Source organism: Callionymus lyra, chromosome 6 (genome assembly GCF_982586985.1).
Source record: "Callionymus lyra chromosome 6, fCalLyr1.hap1.1, whole genome shotgun sequence".
NCBI classification, from domain to species: domain Eukaryota; kingdom Metazoa; phylum Chordata; class Actinopteri; order Syngnathiformes; family Callionymidae; genus Callionymus; species Callionymus lyra.
The window spans coordinates 18,283,046-18,297,969 of NC_141823.1; the positions used below are offsets into that span (position 1 = coordinate 18,283,046).

Consider the following 14,924-nt stretch of genomic DNA (forward strand, 5'->3'; position numbering starts at 1 on the left):
CATCTTCATTTTAAAATTTCCGATTAAGGCTATATTACGCACTATGGTCACATCTTGTGATGTTTCTTAGATGGACAGTTTAAATGACCAATAGGATTTTAGAACGTTTTCTATTAGCCAATTGGCGCTTTCGTAACATCTCATTTAGGTAGCCTGTTGTGACGGGATATGCGTTTATATGGACCCGGATTCTTCAAATTAAAGTCCAAAAAATATAATATAATATAACATTACATTTTATTATATTACCCCCCCCCCCCCCCCATTTATTTGTTTGTACTTGTATTCGTCTACTTTATATTGCTGTTTTTATATTTATCATTATTTTATTAATGTTGTATTAATTGCCGTTTTTGTTGTTATTTTTCAATTTGTGTACTGTATTTTTCACCTTTTTCCTGCTTGGACAATTCACATTTACCCAAATTGAATAATTTTATTAATTTGCTCTGTCAGTCAGATAGATTTAATTAAAGGTGAAATATATCACCGCGTTTATTATTATTATTATTACTGTGTTTTTTATAATAATTATTATTTCTCTTGTATATTTTTTACATATTTCTTATCCATATTCTAATTTTGTTAAACAATTTCGGAGTCGTCCACAACCACGGAAAATTCCATGTATTTATACCAATATGGCGAATAAAGCAGCTCTTGGATTTTTGTTAAAGATTAAACCTGAATCCACTTCAGTTGCTAATATTAAACATAAAACCTGTTGTTGCTGATTTTTTATCTTAAGTCTCATGTAGCATTAGAGAATATCCCTGTTGTGTTAAAAAAGAGCGCAAATGTATATCTGGTCCCAATTCCCTGTGATTGGTGGCTCTGTTGTCTTATGAATATAAACGCTCGCTCTTGAAACTGGGAGACGCGGTCCGCCATGTTGGCGCCTTCGCTCGCGTGTTTCCAGTGCAACCAGATCTCCTTGATCCAAAATGGCGAGAGTTTCCGTATGCACAGCGAGAAATCCCGCCCTATGTCACAACGAACCAATCAGCGACGCCCTTTCATCTTCGTAGCGTTTCCGCTCAGAGCGTCCACACTGAAGTCAAAGGCCGCTCGAATGGCTTAGCGAAGAGGACTTTACTGCTGCGAAAATTTCCTGCTTTTTATGGTTTACCTTTGCCCCGTGAACGCTTTTTCGTCGTTCAAAATGGACTACTAACGCTTCCCGCCGGGTGATGTAGACGAGACCGCCGCGCTAGAAGCGAGTTCCAGAGGAGTAGGCGAGTGTTTTTCTCCCTCACTGGTGAATATCGCTGCGAACAAGCTAGCCTTGATCCTGCTGAGCTGCAATGGTGCTGCTGGCCAACGAACGCGGATATTTGGAAGACTAAACCAAACGTCGACAAATGGGAACATCTAGCATCGGCCTCTGAGAATTACATTTCATAACTTAAGAGATAAGAGATCTTTTTTTTTTTTTTTAATCTCGTGGACATTAAAAACGAAGGTAAGACTCTTCTTTACTAAACTAGCTTTGGCGGTAACAACAACAAACCGCCTGCTCCGGTGCTTCACTCGTGTGCTGCGACAAAGCTGTTGCTACTTGGTTTTTTTAAATAAAATGCTTTATACATTCTGCTATAAATTCGTCTTTCACACGATCTGTTTTAAACCATGCTTGTATTTTTTTAAAATCTACATATACTTGTGATAAGTGGATCTTCTTAATAATTGTTTTGGATATAGAATTGACTATTTTTAATGCCTTTTTAGTTGCACATTTAAATTCAGTTCGTCATTCTGGTAATATTTGCTCACAGAGCTCTCTTCCTGTCATGGGAAAATCGCTGTAAACTCAAGTCGTAGTTGAGTCCTCGTTGATTCCTCGTAGCAAACATAGCATAACCTTATCTAAAGTAAAGCCTGATGCTCTTTTGCTTTCAGTCCTGACTGTGAAGTTTGCTGGGTTTGTGTTCAGATTCTGGTGTAGATGGATGGAAGCTGCAGGAAACAGAGCTGGGCTCTTGTACTTTGGTGCAGTATAAATGCTGTGCAACACTGCAGTGCTGCTGTTTGGTCGTGGTTTTTTACCAGGATATGTGGTGAAGTGGTTCCAGAAGTCTTTCAAGAGTAGATCAGACTTTGAGTCACATTGAGTTTTTTTTGCTCATAGTTTACTCTTCTGTCCAAACCCCATGAGATCTTGTGTTAGTTGCATTCAAGTAAAATGCCTAAAGCAACGCATTTGGGATTGACACAGTTTTTATGATGCATTTTTTGTTAATGGAGGTTAAATTTCTTGAGTTATGTTGACCACACACTTATCTACTGGCAGTTTGGATAAATACTCAATGTGAAACTAAAAGCACACAAGAATGATTGAAACTGTTCTGGTGTTTGCTGAGAATTCTTTCATTATTAATAATGTTTAAACAGCATAATGTTTAGACTTTAGGACTTTAATTGAATTTCTCTTATTGCGGAGTCTTGGCACGTGAGAACTTTTAAATAAATAGATTATTGCCTCGAGCCACAGTAGTGTGGATAAACCGGATGTAATGAATGTATTTGATGGTAATGTTTCTGCGCAATTTTTGCACAGTATCAACAATTTCAATCTGATAATAGATCCGAATAGCTGTCCATGAAATGCTTCAGAATGTTATTGCCTATAAGTTGATGCTATATATGTGATGACATAAAAGCGGTGTCGTTTTTCAGCAAAGTTCTATGGTAGTGTATTCGTCATGGGACTGAGAGGTTGCTGGTTAAATCTTAGCTCCACCTGTGTTTGTGTCAATATGCCTTTTGAGCAAGACACTAAACCTATCATAAAATTCCTCTTTTCAACGTCTTTTCAAATCAACGGATTCTACCGGCTGTACCACAAACGATAAATGGTATCACAGGGATGCAGTGATCTGACTTTTACGGACCTGATACTGATACGTAGGGCTATGAGTATCTACCGATCCGATACCAACTTTCTTGCACTATTGTGAGATTACAATGATCATGCTTTGAATGATGAGCAAAATAATATGGAATTATTCATATTCATTTAAATGGAGATTAAACGGTACAATCAGCCTTTTGAGAACATGGAACAAATCCAGTTAAATTTTAACCCCTTACTATATAACCTGCAAAAAACGAAGATGGCCTGTGTAACAATGAACTATTAATCAAGTCAATATTTTTCTGAATAAAATAAACACCCTTATTAGGAATAAATGTCTTGAATATAGATATCATCGTTAGCTTAAACAAATGTTTATGGGATGGCAGACGGTGTTTCAAAGTTTTCAACAGAGCAATGAAACACCTAATTTAGAACCATGTGAATGACTGTCAATATAAATAAATCCGACAACTTTTATGTAATTTCTGACATTTTTTTCTGACAATTAACTGCTTATTTCCGGATGAATCGTTCTTTGGTGTGATGCATCTTAAGTGGATTAATTGAGGAAGTGATCTTCTCATCCTAGCGTCCACACACATCCAGACTCTTCTGTGAGTTGCTACTTTTAGCAGCCGCTGCTTGATGGGCACTAGCGTTTGACGTCAGCGAAAACGTATCTTCTATACTGATCGATACCCGTTCCAACTTGGATGGGTTTGATACGAGGATCAGATCGTTGAATCCATTGTCGTCCAAATTAGATCAATAAATAAAATGCAAAGAAAGTGGCATCATAGTCTTTTCTGGCTTTGTGGTGTAAGACAAAGTGAGTCAACATTTTTCAGACCCTTTGAAATAGACTTCCTGTCCCATTGTAATCATGTCGGTGCTAGTTCGTTTTTCAGGTAGTAACTCTGCCCAAGATCCCTTGGTCATTTTTATTGAGCGTTCTATTGAATGCATGTCATAACTTTGGTATTATAATGTATATACTGTGCTTTAACTTGAGCTGGGAAACTTGTAAGTTGGTAATTATTAATTGTAAAGCGTGAAAGCTGTAGTTCCAGTGAAAACGTCATGAAAATATACTGAGCGGATTGTTTCCAGTACTGGATTTGAAAACAATACTATGGGTAATCATTGGAATTGTGATTTTGTGAAGAGGCTTTTTGGACAAGGTCACTGATTTGGCAGCTCTGCTCTATTCTAGAACTTTTTCTTTTTAAAAGTGATCCACATAATTTTGAAGATTTTAACAATTTAAAAAAAATGGAATTAAAATGTCCACAAATATTTCTCCTGACCAGAAATAAGATGTATTCTAAAACTTCGCCCGGTCTCTGGCATTCAGTCAAGATGGCATCAAACTTTTCTATCTTGCTTATAAATGAAGTCTTCCTCTCCATGATATGCAGTAAGTCCCTCGTCATGACGATGCTCCATTTTGAAGTTAATACTTTATGAAGTTCTCCCCCATGTAAGAAGAGGCCCGTTTTCACTGAGAGGGGCTTAAACACATTTTCTAATGTGTGTATGTGTGTATATTACATACACAATGTGTATTTGAAACAAAAGATAGCATTGTATAGACAAGTACTGATGATGGAGGTCCAAGATCGATTTAAGAGACACTTAAATCAACATACTGTATTTAGTGGCCATTTAACCATTATGATGAAATATAATTTGTCCCGCATTTGAGAAAGACAAAACACCAAAAGCTTTCGTGGCACAGGGCGGAAAATGGAAATGATGCAATTCCCTCAGAGAGCTCACACAAAAACACACTTGACACCGGTCGAAGCATAAACACCAATTTGCAATGTGCATGCACAAAATCCCAAGTCTCTTATTCCTTCACGTTATTGATGAAAAGGGGTTTATTTTGATGGTCCAGGTTCACCTTTTTGGTCATGCTGGACTTGAAAGAGGGGCTACCAAACAATGTGTGGTTGGTCATGCACATTTGGATCGATGCAATGTTCCTAATTCATAGATGTACACCAACGGTCCTTTAAACACTAAAGATCCATTTTGATTGACAACTGGCTTTATTGATAGATTAGAGTTGAATTTATGACAAAGAAAGCAGCCAGTTCTTTTTTTACATTTTATACATTTAAGTAATATCCATGTCATAAAACCCTAAAGTCAAAGCTCTACTAACCAAATTCTGTTTCTGGCCTAAACCATTTATTGTCATATGTTGTGTTGTCTATAGCAGTGGATCAGAATGGTAAGTTGTATCGATTTATTTAAGGTTTGAGATGTTGGACGGTATACTAACTTGATTCTTAGCCGACCAGCTAACAATGTATTATTATGAAGCTACCGGAGGGATTTGTTTTCTTAATCGAGTAGGTTGTAATTGTTTACACATTGAGCACGGTTACCAAATTAAAACGTTCCATCATACCTTGATTTAAACCGTACTATTGTTCCAAAGGAAGTAGAACATTTGACCAACAGAGTACAATGAGACCTAACAATCTTTTTATTTACAGAATTATTTTTTACCTAAATGTTCATCGACCTACATCACTTATCTGTATTTACCCCAGATATTAACGGCCTTAAATGGCTTGTGTTTCTCCTAAAGACTATTACCGTTTGTTTGTGACGGGAATGCAATCCTTGAGCTTTATCTCCGGCACCCACTCACTGTTCTGGTAACGTTCCCCTCCCCCACCCAAGCTGTGAGTGTGGTCCTTTTAGGTAAACAAGCATGGCTACTCTTGTTTCTTGCCCCTCTTTCTGCCTTTTTACTTCCTCCTTTAGTTTTTCCTTTCACGCCAGTGTATCCACCCTTCACGAGTTGAGTGAATCTTTTATAACCGCTCATCTTGCAGCACAATCTCTGCTGGTACTCAAATGGAATCAGAAGTCCTTTGAAATTCAGCCTAGTTCTTTCCCCACTTTACTAGCCTTGAAGCAAAATGGAACAAAATGGCTGGCTACAATCCTGCTGTGTTCCGTATAGCGTTGCAAATCCGTGGTTAGGATTTCAGGAGGTTGAACTGGTTGGACTTGTAGTGAACTTGTATAGGGTTGTGCTCGGTTGGCTCTTTCTGCAACGTCTTGCACATACATGGGAATATTTTGAATCTGTTGTTACTGCTGCTCCCAAAATACATGCACAGCAAATGTATCTCTTTAGTTTTGAAATCAAAGCTCAAGAAACACTTGATGTACACTTACAATCATTAGTTTGTAAGTTGTTTTTTTTGTTCAATCTTAAATGCTAAACTATCTTAAAACTGGCTACATTTTAATCTAGATATTTTACTTATCTAATAATAATTAGAGTAGTATTTCTTCAATAATAATGGCCATAACGTATTTCTATGTTTTCTCACCCACTACAGTGTTTTACTAAAGTTATATCTATTAAACAAACAATATGTATATTGAACTTTAAAGCAGGATTTAAATGTAACAACGTCCCAGGGACTATGAAATTAGTACTGGGACCAAAGAATATTTTGTCTGGAATGTTACCAGGGAAAGTGTAATAAAAGTAAACAGTGAAATGGTTTTCTTAGGGTTGGGTGATGAATTTGTAATTGTAAACGATATATTTTGCTATTTTATTAAACCTTCACCGCTCTTGGTAGAGGAGGCTCACTGCTCTGCTCTTTCCAAGCCTTTCAGCAAACCTGTTACATGAGCAGAGATGGACATCTCCCCAACCACGTTCTACTCTAAATTGTGTTGAAAAGCGGTTGCAACTTATCGTATCAGTACAAGGATTTTGTTTAGTTTTGCTTTTGTTGGAGAGAGATTTGTCTGACTTTTGAATGAAAACGAAAACATTAACCCTTACGAGTGTTGTGTGATATTTATCTGGAATGTTCCTATCTGTGTAGCATGTTAACCTTTTATCTTCTGCTATGAACCAGTTTAAAATGTAGACTTGAGATAAGATCCTTTTATCTTCTGCTATGAACCATTTTAAAATGTAGACTTGAGATAAGATCCTTTTATCTTCTGCTATGAACCAGTTTAACATGTAGACTTGAGATAAGATCCTTTTATCTTCTGGTATGAACAAGTTTAAAATTTAGATTTGAGATAACATGGACGTATAAATTGAGCTCCATTCGCGACTGTCATATAGACATACATTTTTGCCTATAACTCCAAAATGACACAGATTACTCTGAAAATAATCCTTAGTTGACATGAGAGCGTGAGTAGAAATCCCTTTAACTGGTACAAAGTATGGACTTTCATTATGGTATGCGACAACACTTGATGAAGATATGAAGTTAAAATAAAGAATCCCAGGTAAAAGAAGTCTCCATTTTAAAAAAAAATAACAAATCTAATTGTAAATACTATACATGAATATGTGTGACAAAGAGTTTCCAACCTTTTGACATTGGGAGTAACACATTTTGTTGAACACAGTTGGGATAGGTATTGATCGAACATTTTCGACCAATACAGGTACCTTCACTTTGTTACTGAACAATAGTTTTTCGAGTTTAGTTTCTCAGCTCTGCTAAATCTCCGCTCCAAGCTAATTTGATACAGAATATCTGAATAACGAATTAATTTTCAGTGGAAAAGAACACTTGCTAACAAGTGACAAATTAATCTGGTGGTCATCAGTTTTTCTTCAGGGAAATCCACATATTAAATGGTTCGATCGTGCATGCGAGCCAAAACACAGAATGATGAAGCATGTTTCGATCAACCGAAGGCCGACACACAGGCCTAAACTAATATAAGGAAATTATCTATCTCTATATTCTGTGTCTGACCTGGAGCTTTGTGCTCTCCTCGAACCCTCCTCTCTAGCAATGCTGTGGAGAAGGAATGGAAGCAGATGAAAGAGGAGCTGCTTTACAGACGCTTAAACTTTTAGATGCAAGTGATTTGCTCGAAAATCATAGATCAGAAAACCAAATATCGATCTAATCCCGATGGTCATCATGTAAACCAGGGAAGGAGAAGTAGAAGAAGGCCTTCAGGGCTGCATCTCATTGTCAATATGCCAACATGTCAAGTTTGACAGCACACAGAAACCTGTAATAAAGAGGCACATTTCATATTCATTCTTTGTGATGCATAGTGCACGCATGCTCACATCAACATAACATTAAATGTGTTTCATCGTTTATGGGGTGTATTTTGGTGAATTCTGACGAATAACAATTTTTTTTCTTACTGCTATGTATGCTATAATGTTATAATTACAAACTTTGAAATGTGTATTATTTACGCTTTAGTGCACCAAAAAGAAACAAACTAGTTTGAAACCTTTTATTTTGTTTTTTGCACACTAGTGGAGAAGTGAAGGGGAGAAACGGCAGACGGCTCAAGAGGATTGCCAACCCTTGGATTTCTTGAAAGTGAAAAAAAAAAATCGATTTGAACTAAAATGTAACCGTCCAATGAGGATCCTCTCTCGCCAGAGTGTTGTCTGTGTGAGATAAAGCCATAACATTGCTTAAATTGGGTTTGGACACATTGTTGGACATGGGAGGGTCAGGAAAGCCTAGCCTGGCTGCATTTCAATGGTCACAGTGCTTCAGCAGAGCTACCCTTTTGATCGGCCAGCTGCAGCCATTCATCAAGCCATTTACATTAAAATGCAACGACAGGAAGGGGGTGGAGAGGTCTGTGGGGACATGGGCCTCTACGGTTGCGGCGATTGAATGTGATTTTAAAAGTTAATGCATACCTAAAGGAAAGGGGTTCACCAGTAAATATCTATGCCCTGCTCACCTTCACACCCAATCAAACTTTCAGTCTATTCTGTTGTAAATGTTGTTATGACCCCTTTACCATTTTCTCAATTGCAACCCTTTTATCCTGTCTCTTCAGACTTATTATTCAATCCATGGCTGGTCATGGCTTAAACCATCAGCAAGGTTTTCTATGGTCCAGTTGCTCTCCTTTTTTTTTTACTCTACTCCCTCAGTGAAAGAGATGGACCCATTATTATTTAGTTACTGGGTCTACCTTATAGCCATGACCGTAATATGGGATAAAACTGACTCCCATATCAATCTTTCTTTCATTCATACAATACTTTGTATCTGAAAACCCTTCTTACATTGCATTTATGCATTGAGCTTCACTCTATTGCATTATTGCCATTGATTGCATTCATTGGTATAATCCAATGTAATACAATTTATAATATTTCATTGTTTACATTAGTAGGGAATACTTAAACTTTCTATTTTTGTTTCCTTTTATTGTTAATTTTGTAATGTGAGTAATTTGATAAAAAATGTATTTGATTATTCCAAAAAGGGCTACATCCATATAGTATATGGTTTCCATGCTTTAAACTTTTTTTGGAAAATTTACCAAAACATATTTACACATTACATTTGGGTCAGTCTTTTGAGTTCCTACCAGCCGTCCTCCAAACCTTTACACATGCCTGGCAACAAGCTCCTCCTTGGGCAACATTTCCTGGTTGGCCTTGTTCATTTCTGTCAGCTCATCCATGAACTTATGTGGCACGTACAACTTTTATCAGTTAAGTCACATAACCTTTTTTTTTTTTAGAATACTTGAGTAATCGATTTCCTTAACCCTAAATTGTGAAACTTTGTAACAGCAGCTAATAATCTGAAATGACCACAAGCTATTCAAACATTCACTTTGATTCAGTTCAACATTTGTTTTTTTTTCTTGTACATTTTTTAGTTTACTTTTTATTGTTTGAGGTTACATAATGTTAGTGCTTCCTTCATGGCCTTGACAGTTCTTGTTCTTGAAGAGTTACCCTGTACCCTGTTGAGTTCAACATTTTCATTGTGATGCAGACCAGCCAGTTATAGTCTGTGAATTCATATATCTAATAAATATGTATGTTGATGTGCTTATTAAACTCTATTTTTTTTTCTGCAAAAGACATGCACTATAGTGGTGTGTGTAACAAATATGCTTCTTAATCCATCACCTGGAATTGTGTCTTCCCTTTGAAGTTGAGAGACTACGATAGTTTTAAGTATGTTGTCAGAAAGAATTGTACTCTGAGATCTCGACTTCCATAACTTTTATCACTTAAGAGAAGTGTACAAAACTATAAAAATGATGAAGCTTATAACCATTTTATAGATGGATTTATGATGCACCTGTAAAAAAAAAAAACTGCTCTGGACATTATGATGTTCTCCTCTAGGTGCAATGGTCTGTCCAAATGCCCCACATTGGTTTGGGACTTGGCACAAGCTATCTCCAGCTTGTCGTCTGTTACAACACTTCAATTTGTTTTGAAACTGGAGTCCTCAAAATGACCCGAGCGGAAAAACAATGACCAAAACATACCCAAAGAACATGCTCTGTGTGCCATCTTGCAGGACACCGTCACAAACATCGACTGATGTGTTAAAGCCTTGTTGGTTTCAAGAAGATATGGGTTTGATTACAGCTGGCTTGAGAAGGAGTTTAGCCACTATTATGTAATAATAAAGCACTCTTGTAACCTTTCCTTTCCTAAGATTTCAGATTGAGAATAACTTTATAAAGTCCTAAATTCAAAACGGAGCATCACGATGAGGCACATACTACATACTGAAAAAACATTAACATTTGAAACATGTGAATGAGTCAGGAGAGTTGGGTTTTCACACAAGTTGCCTTTAAGTGTGTTTAGACAATGGCATAGTTGGGGCCCATTGTGCTGCTTGCAGAGGTTTGCATGTTTATTTTGCCATGGAACCAAATAATCAAGTAGAAATGGATGATTGGCTGTGTATTTTTAATGCCTTATCTACTCTCAGAAAACAACTTGAAATAAAGCTCACTAATGAAGTGAGGCTTTTTTATCGTGAGATGGATGTAATAACATTTTGACATCTTCTGACGTATGTTTATTCAAGCATTGGTTGTTTGCTTGGAGTGAAAAGGAAATGAGAGCTGCAGTCCAAGATCAGAATGTTAAAAGGCAGCCAAACGTACAAGTCCAGTTATGGGAGAGCAATTTGTTTCCTCTGGGTATGACTAAGCTACTTGTATATTGTGTTGAACAAAATACATTTTAGCATGACTAAGATCAGACCAAGTGCACTGTGGACGTGTAAACTTTGCTGCACCTCATTAGCAAACACTGAAGGAGTTGAAGAGTTCCTTCTGTCAACTTAACATGTGGAACCGAAGCATATCTAACAACTTAATATATGTCAGAGAAGTCATCTTTCTGCCTTGCCGTGAATTTCGATGGCGCTGCTCCGCGCAGTCAATTTCTAGGTCATTAGATCTTAAAAGGCAGCATATCGACATCACAGCACAGCATTGGTGCTAGTGTTCGCTGGTTGACTGCTGTTTCTGGGATCTCTTGAAAGTACTACCTGGACAGATCTACGATTTCCAAGTTTTATCCATTTATACAGGCTACTGTAATGTATTTGTTGGACGCACGACTCGATAGAAAGGTGCGAATAGATGTCTTTTTGCTACTGTTGGTTTTGTCAATAAAAACTGTGCGTGTGTCCGGCTAAAAATCTTTTTGGTGTTTGGTGTTGAAATTCATAAACATTTTGCAGATCGATAATAAAGCATGGTTTGCACGTCATCGTCAAAAAACAAATGCATAACTTTCATGTTGTGTTGAATTGTTATTTTAGTTTATATTCTGTATTTTCTGTACGGTCTGGGCTATTGTATTGATGCTTTAGCAAATTGTTATGGTATGCGGGTACAATGGTTGATTATCAATATTCTTGTCAACCACAATGGAACTGGACTGGAAGGATGTATATATATATGATGTGACTGAAACAAATAAAACTAAAATAAAAGCTTAATGCTAATTGTAGCTTAACCCAAAATAAACAATGGATTGATTCCAAATAAATGATCAGAGACTTTGTCATGTGTATTTTGACAACTGAATAACTAAAAGGGTCGCACAACTATTTGTCGTATATTTAAAATTGTATACCATGTACATGTGATGGTCATAAGTTATTAAATCATGGGATGAGTAGTAATAACACATTTTGATAAAGGAAGGAAATCGATGTGACCGCCGTATCTACTGTATTAAAAAAGATAAGATCCTTAAAATGCATACTTTTCTTTAAAACTGTAAAACCACCATTGTTCTATTGATGGCAATTTCTTTTGCCGATAATTATTTTATATATATTATTTCCGACATCAAAAGTGTACACATAAGAAAACAGAAACATTTTAAGGCGCAATTTGAGTAAGTTATACTGATTAACCAGGGGCAGAGAAGCATGTAAACCAGTATATACCTGGTGTCCTTTCTATAACGGAGACAAAGCAACTTGCCATCTTGTTGCTGGAATTCCATTTGGAAATAGAATTGCTATTTTCTTATGAGTCACTCTGGTTGTGAAGGAGGATGTGAATTGCTCTGGGATGCAGGTCAGACAAACCTTTTTGAGTAGCTGGCTAGTTTGTTATGCCCCAACAAATGTTCTCATGAAGATGAATGCAAAATGACAGAAGTTGCTTTTCTTTTTGCCAACTTGTTCCTCTTTGCTGTCCATCTTGACTCTTTGCTGAAGGACATGTAGTTGTGAGTGTCACATGATTAAAGCTAGGGCTGAACGGTTATTGAAAATAATCGGATTGCATTTATTTTCCTAAAGATTGCGATTATTTTTTCAATGTCTTTTTTTTTTTATGCATGTTTTCTCTAATGCAATAAATAATTCACTATACAGTAAAATGTATTTCTTTGTGATTGTTAAGATAAAGTTATTAAGCTATTTATAAGATAAAGGCAAATTAAGAATACTTTGAAATAAAGGGAGAAAGTTCATTTAGTTAAGAAAATAAGAAAAAAAAAATCGTTTCCCTATACCCTCGACGTACGATACGTAGATGGTCTGTGAAGTTGACAAGTTGGTGAAGCAAAAATACTAAGGATGACAATGTGGAACAAAGCGCAAACAACCCTGCAAGTGTCATGATTATTATGTGATCGCAAAAAGTCCAGAACTAAATAACACTTGGAGTAAACATGTCAAATAAAAGTATTCTTGGAGTATTCCCTCCTTTAAAATGAATAGGGTTTTAAGAATAAATGTAAAAAGCACACTCGGTACAATATATTAGAACAACACAAATGATGTAAACAAATCCAATAAACTAGTCTACATGTGCTCTAAGGTCCTTCTATGCATGCACACCTTTGTCAATCAGACTGCTGAAAGCTGTGTCGCCGGCGCGTGATATCAGCGCAAATTATAGTTCTTAAACTGCTTCGATACTATGCATGGACTGCAGCTTTTTCACCGTACCGGATCCGACTTTTAGACTTCTGCAAAATTGCAGGTTGTTTACTGCGTAATCTTTTTTTGGATTGGTGCAAACACGCTTATCGCGTTATCGTGCGATGAATCATTCGGCCCTAGTTGAGGCAAAGATGAGTTGGTGCTACAGCTAGTTAATAATTGCAAAGCATGACAGTTTGATTGCGATATCAAAGATAGTACAGCGTTGGTGCGCCTAGTCTTACAAAAATGGGATGTATCGGTATCATAACTCTTTCGAGATATTAAAGTAATATCGCAAAACCAACTTTATCTCTCAATGAAGGATGCACCAATATAAGAATCGGATATCGGGTCCGTTACAGCCTCTCAAAGTCGGATCGGATATTTCAGATAAGCTCCAATCAATGCATCCCGTCCAAGCAGTTTAATAACTATGTTTACGCTGACACGAGTTTAATGTGTTTAATACTGGTTGACTAAAGGCTGACAGTGCTGAGTTCCATGTGTGAGACGTGCTTGCAATCTTGAGGCAGGAAAGACTCAAAGAGTGCTTTTATTTGACTTTATTATTCTTCTGTGTTTTTATTTTTTCTGGACTTTGTGGTCACTTAATAATCTTGACACTTCCATATTGTTACTCTTAGTATTTAGTTTCACCAAAATTGCAACTTCACAGATGGCATATGCTTTTCAGGTTATAAGGGAAACAAAGTCTACAATTTAACTTGCTTTTTCTTATTATAATTTTGGTCACAAAATGCTGATAAACATTAAACACTTCATTTGAATAATTTGTTATTACATATGTGGTAATTTTTGCTTTTTATTAAAAACATCAGTTTTTTTCACAATGGGGAATAATTCTAATATTTGAATACTGGTATCGGATCAGTATCGGCCGATACTCAAAGCCCAGATATCGGTATCGGGACCATAAAAGTCGTATCTCTATTCCTGCTCGTCCTGAATGTAATTTGAAGCAGCAGGAAGGGCACCAAGGGATACAGCCAGTCTTCCACTGATTTAGTGAAAGCCCTCTTCTGTAATGTGGAGAAATATTTCAGATTCAAGAATGTTAACATTAGTGAGCTTGTAAAGACACGATGAGGCGATGTCCACCAGACACGGACGCTATCACATGTAACATGGCTAAATACATAAGTAAAAAGTAAAGGTGTTATACTGTCTTTTCAACACCTATCGCACTTTTGTGTCTCTTTCTACTAGTTGTACAAAGTTATCTAGTTGTAGTGTTTTATGTTTTTATTCTTCTGAATTTTTTTTTTTTTCTAAAGTCATATATGTCATTGATAAAAAGATCTCGTATGAATATCAATTTTCTTTTTCCACCGTTTCCACCCTACTTAGGAGGCTTTGCAATATCTTTTTTACAAATCCCACTCGATCGGTAATGTTTTGGTTAAAGCTGCCAAATGACTGAGAAACTATAGAAATAGAGATGAAAAAAACAATGCTCTTTGTGGTAATTCTTTGGACATTCCATAGATTTCCTCCGGTCTGAAACCCATTGACACAAAAGGCGGTAGCAAACAAACTTATTCCAGCATCCAGCTGAGTGGAAAAAATGTCACCCTTAATGAGGGGAAAATGACGCCTCGGTCAACAGACTATGTTTAAAAAGCAGCTTAGAGTAGTGGAATTATTAACTGAAGGCATCACATAGCAGAATAAAGGGGCATGACGGTCGCTTGAAAGATATCGTGTCATTTTATACAGCGGAAAATAAGGCGTTTATCCACTTACTGAAAACTATGCTACCTAACAAGAAATATTAAGCTGAAGTTTCTTTGTCCCAGTTGTTAAACACGACATCAACAAAGTCCATA

At 36.6% G+C, this 14,924-nt stretch overlaps 1 protein-coding gene across 2 annotated transcripts in view; it reads left to right on the forward strand.

Annotated features, from left to right (window-relative positions):
- Positions 1-1,063: 1,063 nt before the first annotated feature.
- ankrd11 (ankyrin repeat domain 11) overlaps positions 1,064-14,924 on the forward strand; it is a 79,334-nt gene continuing 65,473 nt past the window's right edge. For both annotated transcript variants that reach the window (XM_087794023.1, XM_087794024.1), the window contains exon 1: positions 1,064-1,462. The gene's annotated coding sequence lies outside the window, so the exon portion shown is untranslated. The remainder of the gene's footprint in view (positions 1,463-14,924) is intronic.